This window comes from Lolium rigidum, chromosome 5, assembly GCF_022539505.1.
Source record: "Lolium rigidum isolate FL_2022 chromosome 5, APGP_CSIRO_Lrig_0.1, whole genome shotgun sequence".
Taxonomy (NCBI): Eukaryota; Viridiplantae; Streptophyta; class Magnoliopsida; order Poales; family Poaceae; genus Lolium; species Lolium rigidum.
The window spans coordinates 25,714,023-25,734,158 of NC_061512.1; the positions used below are offsets into that span (position 1 = coordinate 25,714,023).

At 43.1% G+C, this 20,136-nt stretch overlaps 1 non-coding gene and 1 pseudogene across 1 annotated transcript; both read right to left on the reverse strand.

Moving 5' to 3' along the window:
• Positions 1 to 9,771: 9,771 nt before the first annotated feature.
• Positions 9,772 to 9,864, reverse strand: LOC124658631. Its single transcript, XR_006989338.1, has one exon. It is a non-coding gene; the product is annotated as a small nucleolar RNA SNORD96 family (small nucleolar RNA).
• A 9,217-nt stretch (positions 9,865 to 19,081) lies between these two features.
• Positions 19,082 to 20,028, reverse strand: LOC124655763 (annotated as a pseudogene).
• Between the last annotated feature and the right edge of the window lie 108 nt (positions 20,029 to 20,136).

Here is a 20,136-nt window from a genome sequence, read left to right on the forward strand (position 1 = left end):
AATGCCATGGGTAGCGTTATATTCACGTAGGGTTAGGTTCAGCTCGCGCTGCGCCCGGACGATGTCCTCTCTGGAGACCGACGGGATGGATGTCGCGCCGCGCGCGTATATGTACGTGCGTGACTGGTTGGGTGAGCCCTCTCAATCAATCAGGTCAGATCGGATCAATGAAATGAAATGGAAACGAAAAACCAAATCAGATCCTGTGCTTACTAATCCAAAACAAAAAAGCTACACTAGTCCTACGTATGTACGTAGTAGCTAGCTCTACTACTCCTACCATAACGAAGAAAACCCAAAAGAACAAGGGCCGTCGGAAGATCTGCACACACGCGCGCAGTCAACAAAGGACGAGCTACCACAAGATCGACAAGAAAAGGAAGATGGATGGTTTACCGGCCTGCTGGATCGATCCACCGAGAGAGGAGCTCGCCACTGAGAGAAGCCGGCCGTAGCGCCATGCCTCGCTGGCGCCCAAATCCATCTCGAAGGCAGAGCAGCCTCTCCTCACCTCTCCTCGCCGAGCAAGAGTCAAAGTCTAAGTCGTCACACACGACGCACGCGTTGGTTCAACCCCAACTCATACTTATAGAGAAAGATGTGACTGGTTTTGGAGTGGTTCGAAATTTGTGGAGGGAAAAAAGGTGCGGCGGGAATAAGTCTAAATTTTCGGACCTCCACTTTCCTCCTAGTTGATTGATGTGAGAGATGGATCGCTGGCAGATCAATGACACGCAGGATGGAAGCCAAACGTCCAGGCACTAATGCACGCTGATTTCTTTCCCTTAATTGCGGTGGACTCTCCAATTATACAGAGTAAATCTAGGAGAGATAGATGGAGCACTGCTTATGTACTCATCTATAAGAGGAAATAGGTGAAAGCGCAAGGTACGATGATTAATGCACATGGATGGTGGGCCATGTTGGTTTCTTTTTCCTAGTACCTAGTATTAACTTATGACTGGAGTCAGGAATCACAACCAATAAAATTGGAGCACCATACCGTGTGTTATGGAAAGGAATCCATTGGTCATACCGCTAGTTTCTAGCGTGGAGCAAATTATGGATTGATGATGATATACTTCCTTCGTGAGTACCTTGGATCCACGTCAGAGCTAATTATGGAGTTAGTTATTCGGGTGATTATCTACTTCCTTTGGTTACAACGGATCAGTGCCCGAGAAAATTATGCAATTGGTTTGATAGTCTCCTTCCTCTGTTGTAGGTTTTTCTCCAAGATAAGAGATTACGGTCTCAACTTTACCAAGAACAAATGTCAAGTATAAAAGGGATTCCTCTGTGTTTTTCAGCCTAGTTTTTCTGACTTAGATAATGAATTGCTGCATCAACTATACCAGGAACAAACGTCAAATCAAATACTACTACCAATTTAGATCTCTATTCGAAAATCATTAGTGATTTGTTTCTTGGACAAAAAGGTATGGAAAAAAATGAAAGGTTCATGCTACAGGCAAGGTTTCAAGCGCTATGCCTTAAATGCCCAGCCCTCAGCGATTATATATAAATGCACTCAAGCAAATATAAGGTTGTACATGGTTCAAAAAAGCTAGCTGCCGTGGTGTATGATAATATATCTCCATGTTCAGTCGAGCAATGGTGTTCACCATCAGTAATATATATAAGGGTCTCAAACCATATAATTACTTATAACAGAAGATACTATAATTCATAAATATCACAACTTATAACAGAATAATGTTGCTCATATAATGTCTGAGCAGACTGAGAAAATATTTCCCTCGCCGCCACCATACTTTGCAGGAAAAGCTAGAAAATTCTATGACCTAGCTAAAATATTTACATACTGAACACAGGATATATGCAACATGTAATTTCTACACACTCAAATTCAAATGCTACTGCGAGCTGCAGACACATGCTCTCCATGACAGCTCCGAGCACCTGGTTATCTTTCTCATGGCCTCCTTGATGACACACCTGGCACCAACAAAGTCTCAATGGCGCCGCTGCAACATAGCTAGGGTAGTGAAGATCCTCCTTCAAGATTGTTAGAGAACCAGCATGCACCCAAATGTACACAGCTAGAGTTCCTTGAAGAGGAGGGGGACCTGCACCACCTAGCGGAGAGCATTAATATCCTTTCAAAACCAGAAAAAACGCTCGCAAACGATCTTATATTATATTGTCCCCTCTCCTAACAGTAGATATTCACACAATATATCAACAATATCGATATGCCAAAATAATTTTAAAGGTGTGACAACCTGCATATACTCTTGAACACACACCATGGCATCAATATTGCACTTGAAATGCATTCGGAGAACATCATCAGGATGGTCACAATAAACACCTTGCAGCATGCCACCATGTACCATTGGTGATATCATCCACATCAAAAGAATTAAATCCCGAGGGATGTAAAAAAAATAAGATGTTTCGGTGATAAATATGGGTAGCTAAGATTACATTAACGAGTAGCATAAATATATGACAAGGCGAAGACACAAATTTGACAGCTAGAAACACGAGTTTAGCAACAGACTGCGTTTAATATTAATGGCCAACATGGTCTTGCATTGCATCAATATTATCAGGTTCCTCCATGATGAAGAACGTCTCATCGGATTCTACCATAACATATATCTTATCAGAAAACCTTGTCCCGCATTGTAAATACATGCTATTGATGACAATTCTGGAATTCACCGAGACTTTACCAGAACATGATTTGACCATGTGAAAAATAAAATAAGCAAAACACAGCAAACACCAGCCAATGGATATGAAGAATAAAGTACATGTCTTCTATCTAAGAAAATAAGTACAAGTTCAAGCAGGTGTCGTCTTCCGGAGGACGGCTCCGGTACCTGCGAGGAAATAACAACCCGAACTTCGTACTCTGCGTTGAAGCGGTGGTTGCATAGATGTCGATGTTATTTGGCAGAAGCCCCTCAAAGATGCTCCTGGATTCACATGCTTCAAGGGAAAAAAAATACCTGCAAAATAAGAGAACTATACACCTCAGGTAAAGCAGGGCACGCGGAGCAAAACAAAACAAATATGTAACTGACCAGGTACAAGGCTTTTCTAAGTTCCAGTTGCATGCTTCTTTCAGGACAAGAGCTGGTCATTCATGTATTCAATCTTGGCATAAATAATATAGGTACATTGCCCTTGAAATGCATCCGGAGAACATCATCAGGCCAATCCCACAAAAACTGGCACAAATTCCTTTCAACATGCACCCTTGGTGATACAATCGATATCAAAAGAAGAAACTCCCGAGGGATGTAAGAGAATTAATAAAATGTTTCGGTGAATAATATGGTTACCTAAGATTATTAGGGCTGAACAAACATTGCCATGGAGTAACATGTAACATAAATATATGACCATGCAAAGACAAATACACATATTAAGTTTAGCAACATAAGATTCTCAAAGCAAACATGCTCATGACAACAACGAAATGATTTCATAAGGCCAAGTTAATAACCACCAAAAGATTAGCAACAATATTGGATAAAAAAATAGGCTTACTATTCCACCAAACAACTTAGGAGATGACTTCAAGCTAAAGACTAACCAAAAGAAGATCTAATTCTCTTCTATGCCCATTTCAGCGGATTGTTGAATAAACATCAGAATTTAAAGCGTATGAGACAATGAAGATGGAGAGAACACCCTTCCAGACATCAAGCAACTAAGTTCTACACATGCCCACCAAGCAAAGTCTGAAGCTTCAGGAAAAACTTGAAGTTCGGCAAAAAGAACTATACAGCTCAACAGAAATTGGCTTGGTAACAGAAAAACATAAATCGTAAATTTTCATCTAGTTAACGCGTATTTTAGTTGGCATTGTTGATCCTAACACCTAATTAGGAAATCCATCGGTTCATTGGTATATTGTAACTTGTACATGAACAAAACCAGCAATAATGGGAAGGGGTAAATTTTTCTGATTGTAACGGTGGAAATGAAAATTTTATTATGTGGAATATAAGAACATATTAGCTAATAAACCAAGTCAATTAAGAAATGGATAGAATAACTAGTCACAAATTAGTAACTCGGAGAGTTTCCCCGTGCAAGATATGCCAACAAAGAGGACAACGTCTCACAGCTGTAGAAAACATTCATTGAGGCTTGTGAGAACTCACCCATGTGAGCAACAGTCAGGAGTCTGCCTCGCCCATTATTAACTCATTGACAAACAGTAGTACCATCCCTAATACAAAGACTTGTCGGTTAGTCATTTAGTTTTCTGCATAAATGTTACCATTGTCCATGGCCATTAGAGTTAACAGAGGGTTTGAGTTAATTTGCCGTACGTTAATGCAAATAAGAACCACTGACAAGTCATACATTATATTTGACAAACTTATCAAGATTAACTGCACATGTTCTAAGAGGAACAATATGCAATCATATATTGTGGTACCATTCCCCAAAATCTATAATTAGCGCAAGTATATTTTTAACTGAGCATTGCCACATAGAGGGAGTACTGCAACAAGAAGTCTTTTTCTCCAAACTGGCATGAGTGAAAATATTTCTAGCTTTAAGAAATGATGATTGAGTATGATCAGTGTAATTAGCGAGATAAAACTCCAGAAATTCAATTCGGCTCCCGGGTGCGTATGCTTCCTATATCAAAAAATTATATTTCAAGTTGTCGAAAAATTTTGACAAAAAATTCTACATGTACATCTCCATAATATATGTGCATTTGTCAAGTTCCACGAAAAATCAATATTTTTTATGGTCTATGTAAAAAGAGAAAATTTATCTTGTAAACAACATTATTTTTAGTACTGAGTTTTGTCTTTTTTACACACGTCACATTACAAGTTCATTTTTTATGAAATAACTTTGTGAGCGTGTAGCACGTGAAGATGTACGTGCCAATTTTTCGTTTCAATTTTTTTTAAATTCATAATATATGTAAGATGAATTTCAAAATAGAGGGAGCATATGCTCTCATGTTCCGAAACACCACTCCTATAAAACTCTACAATGCAAGTAAATTTATACACTTCAATATGTATTCTCGGCATATCATCTAGGCATCTAGTTGATCTGTTGTACTCTGAACAACGACAACGGATGTAACATACAATTTAAACTTTTCATAGGTACGAACAAACAAGATTCCTTATAAATTTAGTAATGCGTCAAACAACTAATTCATATTACCAAAATCCTCATATCTTCTCTTCAAAGTACATCCCTTTTGTTCAATAAATACTATTCACTGGAACTAAGTTTGGTTGGATAGGGAATACTCACTTTATTATGGCCAAGTAGTGTTGACCTGATGTACACTCTTTTTCCATGACCAAAATCAAAAGAAGTGAATAAAAGATTTAAGACTAAGGAGATCAAAGAGAATGGTTGTTACCCGATATTTTCTCATACATCTCGAGCCCCGCCACCACAAGAAGTGATACATTCGGTGAGTGGAAGCAGAGAATACATTGGGCCACCTAAACCAGCGACATGACTGCCTCCTCGCTCTATCAAGGCATCAATGACCACCCACGCTTTTGGCAACCAAAGGACGCACATCGCGGCCACCCCTACACTCACATACCAGAGGATCTTATCTTGCAATCTGAGCAGAAACAAAATCTCAATTAGACCATGAAACAAGGAAACAAGAATGTAGTCAATCCCATCAGGAAATCATTCTGGAAACATTCCAGAGATGAGGGATGATAGATATCATATCTACAAAGGAAGTAAATTCTAAACGCAAAATTTGAGCCTCTAGTATACTTTAAGCAAACAAAACTAGAAAGATAAGTGCGCTCACATCTCTTTACAAGTCGTCATTTCCTGCACATCCAACAAAATAGTGCTTCATTTTCATTCTTATGCAAATATATTTATGAATGAAGAGAACTCTGGCTTGAGGTAAACATGTAGATCAGGTTCATTCCAAGTCCCGTAAAAATGATTCATAACAGGAACAAAAACAAAACTCATCAAAACACATAAAATATGTAGCATCCACCACTAAAGAAGGTCAAGACCAAAAAGAATGGCAGAGGAGAAAACTAGTTTGCAGAAATAATATGGAACAAACTGATATGTGATCTGAAATATCCGCTCGGACATACAATGCAAGATTAGTAGCATTAGCTCTCAAGCCTGGCTGGGCGAAAGCTGTTAGGCGGCAACTATGATTTTTTTAGAAATGTGCCTTAAGTATATTATCATTGGGCATACACTATCATCCAATGGTGTAAATAAAACCAAATGAAAAAAGAGATAGAATATATATGTCTAGAATTCCATCAGACATCCAAGGAAGGATCTGCAACATTACCTCTAAAGCCCGGCAGGGCAAAGCCTCTAGCACGGAAAATATGAATGTATTGAGAAATGAGCCTTACTTTCATCATCATTTGCAGTGCAGGAGCCAATTTAAATTACTACGAAGACTACTAAATTTGATTGAGAACAAACAATATGAACTAGGAAAATAAGAATGGCTCTGACAACCAAAGAAGGAGTTATCAACATTAGCTCTCAAGCCTGGCAAGGCAAGAGCCCTTATACTGCACATGTGAATGTTTTGAGAAATAAACCATCATCATCCCCATATTTTCTCACTAGCAAATCAACTTCAAATAAATAAGCTATGAATTAAGAAGATGGAATTTAATCACAATATATAATCGAAGGTTCCTATCAGTATGTGAAACATAATTCTAGACCCAATCATAGATCCTATTGCATAGCTTCTAACAACCAGAGAAGAACTATCATGATAAAGTTAGAATAATATATAACTACTATAGAATATCAACAAGAGCAAGTGTAGTAAATAAGAACGCCTGACGAAAGACACAAAGATACACACCGAATTAAACAAATGAAATGGTATTGCAACCCAGACAAAACCACAAGGATATGATCAAAGGCAGAATATTTGCACGTGACAAAAGCAAATGTTGTTTATGACTAATATTCAAGAATAAATTTAAGAAATGAAACACATTGGGTAAAACGGGTGTCTCACATTTAGCTCGGAAAGCCAGATAAAATGTTGTCACTTAATTTCATACAAAAATAGATGCAAGTATGGTTAGAAGGTACACAAACTATTTTTTTTGTTATTCAGCTTGCAACAAAGATTCCTCACAAGAAAACAGAGCACCAGCAACATTATAAAAATATACGACATTCTTTGCCATTAATATGCAGCAACAAACAAGCAAGATGCAACCCGAGCTTGCATTCTTCTCAACTACTAACCAAATAAAAGGAACCAGACCTTATCACCTCCATCTGGTTCTTCTTCAGCGTGCACCCAGCAAGGTACACAACAGAGGCTTCCACCGATGACGGGCACAACAAGACCATCCTATAATACATCATCGCCATTGTGGCGAATAACACCATTTGCTCCAGCTGCATTCACCGTTTCATAAGAATAAGAGAAAATATTCCAGCACAAAGAAACTACATCTGATGTTTAGCGACATAACACAAACATTGAAATCTGTAGTTTTCACTCTGATGACCGCAACAAGAACAACTAGTTGTCTTAGCAAGTTAATATCCGAATTGGGCTTGTTTGACCTCAGTGGTTTATATGTTTGTAAATGTCAGCTCTTTCCACACTAGATTCCACCAAAATCTAGAATGAAATCAATGGATGTGCTCACCTTGTGCTCATTCTTCTTGTTGACATCGTAGCCGCTGTTGTACACATGTGGACGAGGAGCTCCTGCATAGCGGCGTCGCCAGTCCTTGAGCATGTTCTGGAACCACCACTTGCTGCAGACCAAAACCACCTTAGTGTACATGCAAATACAAAGACTAAAATTACACCATAATACAAGTCAACAATTTCAGCTAATGACTAAAGCCATGCGATTGGTGCTAGCTTTTCTTAACATCTATTATTAACAATGTTCGTCATCAAATATATATTTTAAATCAGTTACTTCATAATGATCAAAATGCGAAATAAAAAATCAGAGTGCATGTATTGAAGTCGAACCAAACAAATTATAGAACATCATGATCAATTAGTTGTAGCACCTCTAAAAACAGTGCTAGTTGCATGAAGATGAAAAACATCATGGCCTTGAAAGAGACAGAATGTTCATTGCCGAGAAACGATAACAAAACTCACAGCTACGGCGACAAAAGAATACATGACAAGAACCAAAAGATTCCATAAGGCCAAAGTTCTAATTAACCACTAAAATATTAGAAACAGCACTAACTACATCCACAAAAACAAGCAAGCTTGCCACGACTTACCAACAACATAATAATACAACTCAAGTGTGAAGGAAAGGACACTGCTCTTACCTACTCTGCTTTAGTACATGACAATGAGACCATGGAAGGCTGGCATGAACTATATATGAAGTGACGATATGAGAGACCGATGAGATGGGTCTGTTAACAATCACATTTCAGTCCTGGAGACCATTCCAACACATGTACCAGAGCTGCTATGTTGTCGCCTGAAAATATGACAAGTCGATATGACATACCTACAGCTGCAAGGCTATATAGCTAGGAAGGCATTCCTCAGTTTTCGGAGTAAAAGGGTGGAAAGAAACTATCAATAATACAAGAAGTCCATAAGAAAAACTAGCTTAGAACAGACTGAAGTCAAGATAAAGCATCAAAAGTTCAAAACAAGCGACCCGCGTGGTGGACCTTATGTCGCGGGTGGTAAGCGACCCACGACAAAAGGTTGGGCCTTTTGTCGCGCCTCCGTTGTCGTGACTGGCCACCCGCGACAAAAGGGTCTTACGACCCGCGACATAAGGCCTATTTTCCACTAGTGCAAGTTTACCTATGAAACAGCATGGTCATTTACCTATTTGGTTATTCTTTGAAAGTACTAATAAATGAAAGGATGAGTGGCAAACATATTTCTGTTCCTTTATAGCAATATACTTAAGAGGTTGTGGCATATCATAGTAGAGACTACAAAATTGCCAAGTGCTTCTGATTATGACAATGCAAGGAGGAAGAACTAACTTGGATATTCACTATATTGCCAGCAAAAGGAAAATATCAGGAAGTGAATATAAATAAGAGATGTATATTAGGTGTCAAATATCCTAAATGAGCATTGGCTTCTGCGAGGTTGGAAACCTGAAACAAAATATTCGAAAACATATTACTACTCACATACATTTTCCAAAGGATACTATTACAATCCAAAAGTGAGTTCAAACTACAAACTGACCAAACATATGTATGCCGGTTCATAGTTCTTACAAAGACAATCATACACAAGTAGTCCAGCCTACTTGCATCTTCAATTCAAATATCAAAGACGATGCAACAATAATAGGACTATAGGCATGCTTAAGCTGGAGCTACATTGCGCATGGGTGACTATGGTGATGATAAAGCATGCAAGCTCCAAAAAGATGGTAATATTTCATATAGGTTATCATTACAACCTGTTCACGTGAACACATGCTTACCGGCCACAGGACAGACAAAAAATGAACATTGACAAACAACATTTTTAAGAAAACGGAAAACAAGTTAAATTTGGCCCCCGAATACTATCTGATAGTATGGCCATGGAATGTACCCATCAGTCCCGAAAGATGGTGTTTTGTTCATGTTTTTCATCTCTGTCCAAACAAAACACTGTCCACAAGAAATAGTGAATGCACTAGCAAGATCAAGGCTAATGAAGAATTAATGGGAGAACCACGTAATAAACGAGTAATCAAGAACACAATGAAATGATCAAACTCTCACGACTTGTGAATCGTTAAAAAATGTTCAATTTGGTCTCAGAATTGCAGAATAACAGCCTGGCTACATATCGACTGACCCATCCCGAAAGATGGTATGATTACTAAGTTTTTTATCATTAGACAAGCATGAAAAAAACAGATAATTTTGACATTGCAAATACTAGAGAAACAAAGTTCTATTTTGCAGAAATGTCAGGAACGAATGTCAGATTTTGTGCACAAAACCTGTCGAGACAGATGGTGTGTTTTGTTACTGATTTTCAGCATTGTCCAGCCAATTTATTATCCGCCATACAGACGAGAAACATAAAAAAGGTGAAGACCAAAAAAAATGAGAGAGGAGAAAACTATGTTTGCAGAATTAATGTGGAACAAAATTATTATTGAGCTTAAATATGCCCTCATACATTCAAGGAAGGATCTAATAGCTGGGCGAAAACTCTTAAGCAGCAATTGTGAATGTTTTGCGAAACAAGCCTTAATAATTTTATCATCACGGAGCATGCATTACCATCCACTGAAGTATATAAAACTAAATGGAAGTACATCCAAGGAAGGAAGGAAGTAGCAGCATTAGCCCTCAAGCCTAGCAAGGTGAAAGCGCTGAGGCAGCAATTGAGAAACAAGCCTTTAATTTATTAGCATCGCCAGCTTTTCCGGTAGCAAACAGACATCAACTAAATTAGCTATGCATTAACAGGAGGGAATTTAATCACAATAATCAGGTTCGATTCCACCAGAGATGTCCTCAACGCTTCCATATGAGGGAATTTGTTCCACAACAGCTTTACAATTAAATATACATGCAATTTGTTTGTTTATAATTCAAAAACTAAACCTACAATCCAGTGATGGCTGGACAGAGTGATATAGAAGCATAAACACTACTTACCAACCAAAAAAAGAAATGGATCGTTCAGAAATAAGAGCACCACTACTCTTGTATGAATGGCAAATAGTACTCTAACTGAAGAAGCATAGAGCAAGAAGTGCATGAATTACATGAGTTGTAGCTCGTTGAAACCGATGTGGTGATTGCGTACGTGTTCACCTCTATTAGCAAGAGTATAAAAATGATTACAAACGATTTGCAATATTAAATAGGATCAAGGCCAGCAAATGTGCCTAGCGAGCACTACGTATGCTGACATAAGAAGGCTAAGCCAGTCAAAGTCTCAAATGTGTGGAACTTTTTCTCAAAAAGGTATCCACCATTCAGTATTACATGACTCACGAAATAAGTACATATACTTACACAGTAAGCAGCTTGCAGTATTTTAACAGTAATTAACAGCAGAAATCCAATTAAGTAAATAGCAGCCACAACAAACTAGGCGAAAGACATGCCATAGCCTGATTTTTATCTCACGTCAATAGCACAATTGGTCAAAATTCAGTAGCTTAGCAATTTTACAGCATTATACTAGTCATAATGTAGTGATTACTGCCAACAACATCTGAAGATGCACAAATATATATAAGAAATGATTTTTACACATAATATGAAGATGTATTAAAGTTTTTCACACATAATTTTACTAATGTGTACTACCCAGCAAATAAGATTTAAGCAGCTATCCATATTTGAAACCATGACAAAAAGGCTCAAATAGTACACAAACCAGGGAGTGAATATTAGAGAAATATGGAAAGTAGGCTTCATGAGTTAGCACTGTAAGGAATAAGGTTTCATGAAGCATGTATGGTTCATCATCCACTCCAACTTAAGCACACAGAGATAAAGAAACAACCGACTAATTTCCACCGCTTAATTTATTTGGGCCTAAAGATGAAAAGTGAGAGATAACTAAAGCATGAGACATATCACTAAAATCTTTCTCTCGGTCTAATTAAGCTGCAAGTGCTAAACAAATTGGTGCATCCAAATGAAATAGAGCTGGACTGAATACACCTAATTCTGAGGAACAATGCAGAACCAAAAAGTGTCTCCATTAGGCATCAATCCATTTGAGCGTGCGCAGAGTCGGTACTTACGGATGCCGGTATCGATGAGCTATTAAACGGCAACATCAAGGCCTTGCGGTTGAAAAGTGGAGCTTCCATGTACGCCTCCTACTGACACCTGAAAACAGAAATAGAACAATCAATTAGAAAATAAGGAATAGATGCTAGGAATTTCAATAAACGAGAAGATTTTACAAACCTCATAACCTTGCAACTCTTGCAAGGTTTTTCCCAGGTTGATTGTGCAAAGAAAATGTGGCACCTTCAATCCAATCAACATAAAGACGAAATTATATCTTGGTGATATAAACTTCTCCATTTAAATATAGGCTAAAGAGAGAAAAAAAGGCTCTTACAGAGTTGTGCATCCAAAGTAAATAGATTTGAGCTGAATATTTTACACCTAATGCTGAGAAAAAGCAGAAACCAAACAGCGTATGCATCAGGCAGCAATTCATTCCAGCGACCTTGGGATGGAAAATTCGACGAGCTCCTGAACGGCGTCGAGGTCACCGCGGTAGATCTTCCGTCGTGAAGATTGAAGCGAGCGCCCCACCCGGCCATCGGCCGTCGAACAAGCCGCCGCGACGTCTTGGCTCCTAGGTGCGCCGCCCCTCTCATCGGCGAGACTTGGGCGGCTGGATCGACCTAACGCGGGAACTGGGGCGGAGGGGAGGTGGGCCGGGACTGGGGGGAGATGAGGTGTCACCAGAGTTGGACGCATTCCGGCCAGATTAAGCGGTCGCGGGAGACGGAGAGACAGAGGACCAGCACGCAGCGTTTCTTTTTATGACGTTCAAGTTAGCTGTGTCGAGTCTTTTTCTTTTTATCAAGTTCAGAGATCAAAGTGCCTCATAACAGCAACATTTAGGATAATTGATGCAATCTCTTCTATGTACTAGGTGAACCACAAAATGACTGACTGCAGCCTCTCTTTTTGGTGTAGGCATCATTTTTTACAACGCATCAATGATGAGACTAAGTTCAGACTTCTAAAGAAAGTTCAGTTAGAGTACCTACTAGCATGTCCAGGTTACAGAGCTACGGGAACCACATGACTTTGCGTGTTAGTTTTGGAACTCATGGAGATGACTTAAACACACACACACTGTAATCGTACATAGCTGAACTCAAGATCCAGTCAGACGCTCTTCAAATTAATGGACATTGAGTTTTAAAACTGATGGAAGCTCACAAAGTTCAGACTTTACAAAGTTCAGTTAATTACCTGTTAGCTATTTATTTACTGACGCCTCATTAAGCTCTCTCCGGTATATGTATATGGATCCAATCTCCTGCGTAGCTGATGCTCAAAATCCAATCAAGATAAATGGAGACACAACAAGAGACGATCGTAGAAAAAAACAAGGAACCCGTACTACGTACGCTGGTTGGCAAGTGGACAGCCCTCGCGGCGGCGGCGAGGACAGCCGCACGTATGCCTGCCTGCATCTCCATTTTCAATTCCAGTAGTACCTAGCGCCATCTGTTCCGCCGCTGCACCACAAGGCGTTACTAATCAATATACCCAGAACAAATCATAATGAAGATGGATCAAGAAAACACATAGTTCTAAGGAGCATGCACACGTTTGTCTGCCGGCATGGCCTTTCCTCACCCTTCCATGCGCATGGCTATGTCCAGCAGCAAGATACTAGATGGGATTCATGAGCTCAAGATGATGGAATATGTGGTGGAAGAGAGAGGTCTTTGGAGGAAGGATGGGGCGACACTGAAGGATGAAGAGCATAGCTGCATAGGGGATTTATTTATATAGAGCAAGCGCGCGCAGTTGGAGCTGGGATGAGGAGCGGAGAATGCGGGGAGACGATGGATCAGAGCACGATCCGCGTGACGGGCGCGAGGTGTAGCGGCAGCCATCAGATGAAATCGTCGGAGACTTGCTGGGTTTTAGGGAGAAGCAATGGAGGGCTGACCGCGGCATGCACAGGCACAAATCTGTATATTAATTGATTTGCATTTGCCTAATTAAACTGCTTTAATTAACTTACTCTAATCGCGGAGATATGGATCTACTGTTTTCCTATCTGCTAAAATGGTGCGTGAGTCAATCCTCCCTCATTATAGCTAACTAATTGGAGGTTAATAATTTATTTGAGTCGTACGTGCATGCATATGGGTGTCTTAACATGTACATGTACTATATCTCATGCACCTTTTCTTTGGCACTGAGCATAGCGATTCCATTGCTACGTGATCATGGTCAGATAACAGGCCATCAAAGCAAACAAAAGAAAAGTGTTACATAGTTTGCTTTATTAACACATGACAGGCTGTCAACCCATACGCCTTAAGTATTTGTCCTATACTATGGGTATATATTGTGATTTTTAAATGTGAAGCCTCTATGTATAATAATCTCCCGCCAGATGACGTCACAGCCAAGGCCTATGCCGAGGGCCACCGTCGGCATAGCCTAACACTGTTTTTTTTCTTTTCCCAACCCGATTTTCCGCCAAACTTTCCCGCTCTTTCTCTCCTGCCCTTTTTCTCCCGCCAATTTTTTCCCACCGTTTCTCCCCCGCCAAAATTTCCCGCCCTTTCTCTCCCGTCGTTTCTCTCCTGTCCTTTCTCTCCCGCCATTTCTCCCGCCAAGTTTTCCCGCCATTTTCTCACGCCCATTCTCTCCCGCCAAGTTTTCCCGTCGTTTCAGTCCCTCGCATCCCTACATGTAGCCATGTCTTCTCCTCCAACACAACACTACCAGCAGCACTTCTCTCCTCCAACACCACCACAGAATCATCCGACCTTCGTTGCCGTTGAGATGGCTCCTTGTCGTCGTAACAACACGGGCTTCATCGGCGTTCGCAAGCAGCATGCGGGCCATTTCGCGGCTGAAATCACCGCCAGCGCTGTGCGCGTGTGGCTCGGCACCTTCTACACGAAGGATGCTACTTCCCGCACATACGACGATGCGGCATGGAGGTTTGCCTGGTCGCGCAACAAAATGAACTTCCCGGAGGTCAGGTCTCTGCGCTCCTAAGCCGCTACTTCACTTAGAGGGGGAAGCGCGGCGGTACATCGATGGTCAGCGGCGAATTCTTATCGCCGAGACAGACGAGCAGTTCATGGTGCAGTGGCGTAGAGACTGTCCCGAAGACGTCCAGGCCACACACGCATTCTGGAAGGTGAAGCAATCGGTGAGGAGAGAGAAGAGGGCGGGGAAGCGGCAGAGGAGGGCCAAATATGAAGCGGAGTGGGCCAAAGCAGAGGCCTCGACATGGTTGCATGATGATGGACAGTGGATGAGGAACCTCTCAAGTACCGCTTCAGAGGACACCACCAGCGAGGAGGAAGATTTCGACAACTAATTAGTATGTGTGTGTTGAGTAATGGCAGTGTCGAGTCCGGATGTCTAGCTCATCGTTTGTCGACCGAGTGTCGAGTTCCTTGTTCATGTGTGGGTCTAGTTCTTTAAGTGTTTTGGTTTGTGCATGTGTGGGTCTAATTCTTTTAATTGTTTTGATTCGGGTGTGGTTCTAGTCCTTAAGTGTGTCGTTATTGTGTGTCTACTTCTTTAAATTCAATATGTTTGTGATCCTTATTTTATATGGTTTTCTATTAGTTTGTGTATCTTTCTTTGCTCGTTTTCTAACCAAGCTAAAATGGAGGGAGGGAATGCCCCCAAAACTTTTGTGTGAACACATGGTCTGTACACTAGCATGGTGGGGTGTTGTTTGATCAAATGTTGTACCCCCGGGTGCGTCCGGCTACACGCACATGTGCTGATGGCACTTAGGCATGTTCTAGACGTATAGGGTGGAACTCCGGGGAGGGGCTAACCGGAGGAATCTTGAGATAGTATGGATCCATGCATCCTTGCAATCACATGTCCCCATGACCTAACCAATATCAAATGAAGGCAAAATGCCACCACGCCACCGCTGGTGGGGTGTAGTCAATGTCGTAGACCACGCGGCCAACGGATTAGGGTTTCCCGAAAATCGAGCTTAATAGGGTGGGAATGACCGAAAAATTGTGTGTGTCCACAAGGTGTGTACACTAGCATGGTGGGGTGTTGTTTTATCCAATGTTTTAGCCCGGGTGCGTCCGGCGTCACGCACATGCGCCGACGGCACTTAGGCGAGTTCCGGGACGTATATGGTGGAACTCCCGGTGGGGTGAACCGGAGGGAATATTGAGATAGTATGGATCCATCCTTGCCACCACATGTCCCATGACATAACCAAGCGCAAACAAAGGCACAATGCCACCGTGGCACCGCTGCCGGGTGTACTCAATGTTGTAGGCCGCGCGGTCAACGGATTAGAGTTTCCGTGGAAATCGAGCATCGAATGGTGCGAATGATACAAAAAATTGGGTGTGTCCACATGGTGTGTACAATAGCATGGTGGGGTGTTTTTTATCCAATGTTGTACCCCCGGATGCGTCCTGCTTTACGCACATGCGCTGACGACACTTAGGCGGTTCCAGGACGTATAGGGTGGACGTCCCCGGTGGGGTGAACCGGCGGGAATCTTGAGATAGTATGGATCCATCCTTGCCACCACATGTTCCCATAACATAACCAATCTCAAACAAAGGCACCATGCCACTGTGGCACCGCCGCTAAGGTGTAGTCAATGATGTAGACCGTGCAGTGAACGGATTAGGGTTTGTCTGTAAATCGAGTATCGGAGGGTGGGAATGGCCCAAAAAATTGTGTGTGTCCATATGGTGTCTACCCTAGAATGGTGGTGTGTTATTTGATCCAGTTTTGTACCCCCGGTTGCGTTCGGCTTCACGCACATGCGCTGACGGCACTTAGGCAGTTCTAGGACGTATAGGGTGGAACTCCCGGGAGGGGCTAACTGGAGGGAATCTTGAGATAGTATGGATCCATCTTTGCAACCACATGTCCCCATGACCTAACCAATCCCAAATGAAGGCCAATGGCTCCACAACACTACCGCTGGGTTGTAGTCAATGTTGTACACCGCGCGGTCAATGGATTAGGGTTTCCCGAAAATCAAACATCGAAGGGTGGGAATGACCCAAAAAAAAAGTGTGTGTGTCCACATGGTGTGCACACTATCTTGGTGGGATGTTTTTTCATCCAATGTTGTACCCCAGGGTCCGTCCGGCTTCACGCACATGCGCTAACGACGCTCAGGCAGTCCAGGACGTATAGGGTGGAACTCCCGGTGTGGTAAACCGGAGGAAATCTTGAGATACTATGGTCCATCCTTGTAACCACATGTCCCCATGACATAACCAAGATCAAACGAAGGCACAATTCCACCGCGACACCGACGCTGGGGTGTAGTCAATGTTGTAGACAGTGCGGTCAATAGATTAGTGTTTCCCTAGAAATCGAGCATCGGAGGATGGGAATGACCCAAAACATTTGTGTGTATACACATGGTATGTACAATACCACCGAGTGTGTATGGCTTCACGCACATGCGCTGACAACACTTAAGCAAGTGCCGGGAGGTATAGGGTGGAACTCCCCTGTGGGGTGAACCGGAGTGAATCTTGAGATAGTATAGATCCATTCTTGACACCACATGTCCCCATGACCTAACCAAGATCAAACGAAGGTACAATGCCACCGCGGCACCACCGCCGGGGTGTAGTCAATGTTGTAGACCACACGGTAAACTTATTAGGGTTTCCCTAGAAATCGAGCATCGGAGGGTGGGAATGGCCCAAAAATTATGTGTGTCCACATGGTGTGTACACTATGGGTTGTTTTTTATCCAATGTTGAACCCCGGGTGCGTTCGGCTTCACGCACATGCGTTGACGGCCCTTAGATAGTTCCATGACGTATAGAGTGGAACTCCTCGGTGGGGTGAACCAGAGGGAATCTTGAGATAGTATGCATCCATCCTTTCCACCACTTGTCCCCATGACCTAACCAAGCTCAAACGAAGGCACAATGGCACCGCAGACACAGCCGTCGGGGTGTAGTCAATGTTGTAGACCGCGACGATCAACGAATTAGGGTTTCCCCGGAAATCAAGCCTCGGAGGGTGGGAATGACCCAAAAAATTGTGTCTGCCCACATGGTGTGTACACTAGCATGGTGTGATGTTTTTTTATCCAATGTTGTACCCCCGAGTGCGTCCGGCTTCACGCACATGTGTTAACGACACTTAGGCAGTTCCATGACGTATAGGGTGGAACTCCTTGGTGGGGTGAACCGGAGGGAATCTTGAGATAGTATGGATCCATCATTTACACCATATGCCCCCATGAACTAACACAACACAAACGAAGGCACAATGCCACCGTGGCACCACCGCTGGGGTGTAGACCGCGTGGTCAACGCATTAGGGTTTCCTTGGAAATTGAGCCTCAAAGGTGGGAATGACCCAACAATTTTTGTGTGTACACTAGTATGGTGGGATGTTTTTTATCCAATGTTGTATCCCCGGATGCGTCCGGCTTCACGCATATGCGCTGACGGCACTTAGGCAGTTCCAAGACGTATAGGGTGGAACTCCCTAGTGGGGTGAACCAGATGGAATCTTGAAATAGTATTGACCCATCCTTCCCATCATATGTACCCATAACCTAACCAAGCTCAAACAAATGCACAATGCCACCGCGGCATCGATGCTGGGGTGTAGTCAATGATGTAGACCGCGTGGTCAACGAATTAGGGTTTCCCCGGAAAACGAGCTTCTGAGGGTGTGAATGACCAAAAAAATTGCGTGTGTCCACATGGTGTGTACACTAGCATGGTGGTGTGTTGTTTGATCTAATGTTGTACCCCCGGGTGGGTCCGACTTCACGCACATGCGCTGACGGCACTTAGGCAGTTCCAGGATGTATAGGGTGGAACTCCCCGGTGGGGTGAACCGGATGAAATCTTGAGATAGTATGGAGCCATCCTTGCCACCACATGTCCCCATGAACTAACACAACACAAAGGAAGGGAAAAGTCCATTGGTCAACTATCATTGGAGGCCGGTCAAAGGGGTAGATCCGCGGGGCTCCTGGATTAGGTTTCGTATACCGAAGGGAATATCGAGTGGAGGAAATATAGAAGATTAAAAAAATTGCATGTGGATCTATATTAATATATTTTACTGTACTGAGATTACAAATATTTTAGAAAAAATAAACTGAAAAATGGAAAAGAAAATTTCTTTGTTTATGTCGAGGGCTCCCCTTGGCATATGCTTGACCGTCGACATAGCCCGTTAGGGAAAAGCCGAAACATGCGCACCACCACACGCGGCATAGCCCATTCTCTGTCAACACACTCATGTACACACCGCGAATCCAACTCCGCGTCGCCGTCAGCTCCACGCTAAGGTTCGCCTCCCGCCGCCGCCTCCCTCCATACCCCCCGGCCGCGCCGCACGCTCCTCCTCGAATCCCGCCTCCTCGAACCACCTGCCCTTAAGCTGCACCGTCCTCCGCCATATCAGACGGCTGGGCCTTGGCTATGTCGAACGCCTCCTTGAGCCCTAGTTCCTGGAGAACCCCGATCATGTTCATGTTGAAGCTCAGCTTGAACATGGGAAGCCGAAGGTCGTCGACCGTGATGCCACTATTCGGTACATGCTGGTGTAGGAAGTTCGGGCTGGACGCCATCTTGTCGGCGAGTTGCCACAGCCCATTGCGTGTGTTAGGCATGAAGACGCACATCGAGTAGATCGGTGCTGATGGCTGGGTGGGAAACTGCCAGCCCCGTTAGCCCATTCGTAGCGGAGTTGGAGCAACTTGAAGCCGTCGTGGCAGGCGAGGCGGTGGGTGTCGAAGCCGCGCATGAAGGGCATGTCGACGTCGTTGTCGTCTAGGCGGTAGAACTTGTCTTCTTTCGTGTGCTTCTTGTCGAAGGGCTCCTCCCACTTCCCCTTGAAGTAGATGGCGCCGGCGAGCACCGAGGTCCGTGAGAGGCGACATCGCGTCTGGGCCGATGATGGACGGGATCAGCTTGTTCGTCCACTTCGCCACCCACGAATTGATCTCCTTCTCAGCTTCCTCTAGCTGCAGTATCAGAAAGAAGATACGTGAAAATTGTATACGATGAAAATGCTTCCGGTGATATATTTGTATAGTGGACCGAAATACTTTTACTGACCTTATTGTGGAAGTCGACGGTGCGCACGACGACCTTGTATGACTGGAGTGTCGCGGTAGGTAGGGAAGAGGGGAATCGTCCGGTCATGCCACACGCCACATGAGAGGGTGTTGGGGCTGCCTCCGGCGACACACGCCGAGCAGCCCTCCCGGCGACAAACGCCACTGCCCTTCGGTGACACACGCCGTAACAGCTCTGTGATGATGAACACCGGACCGAAGGAAGTGAACTCCAAACGAACATGCGAGTATTTGCGGCACATACGCCTAGGCGCTGAACTCCACGCCCGACAAATGGCTTCTCTTTACTTAAACTGGGCAGACTGCAGGAAAAAGGAGTGTGCCAAGGCGAGAGGAACTAGTCCACGCGT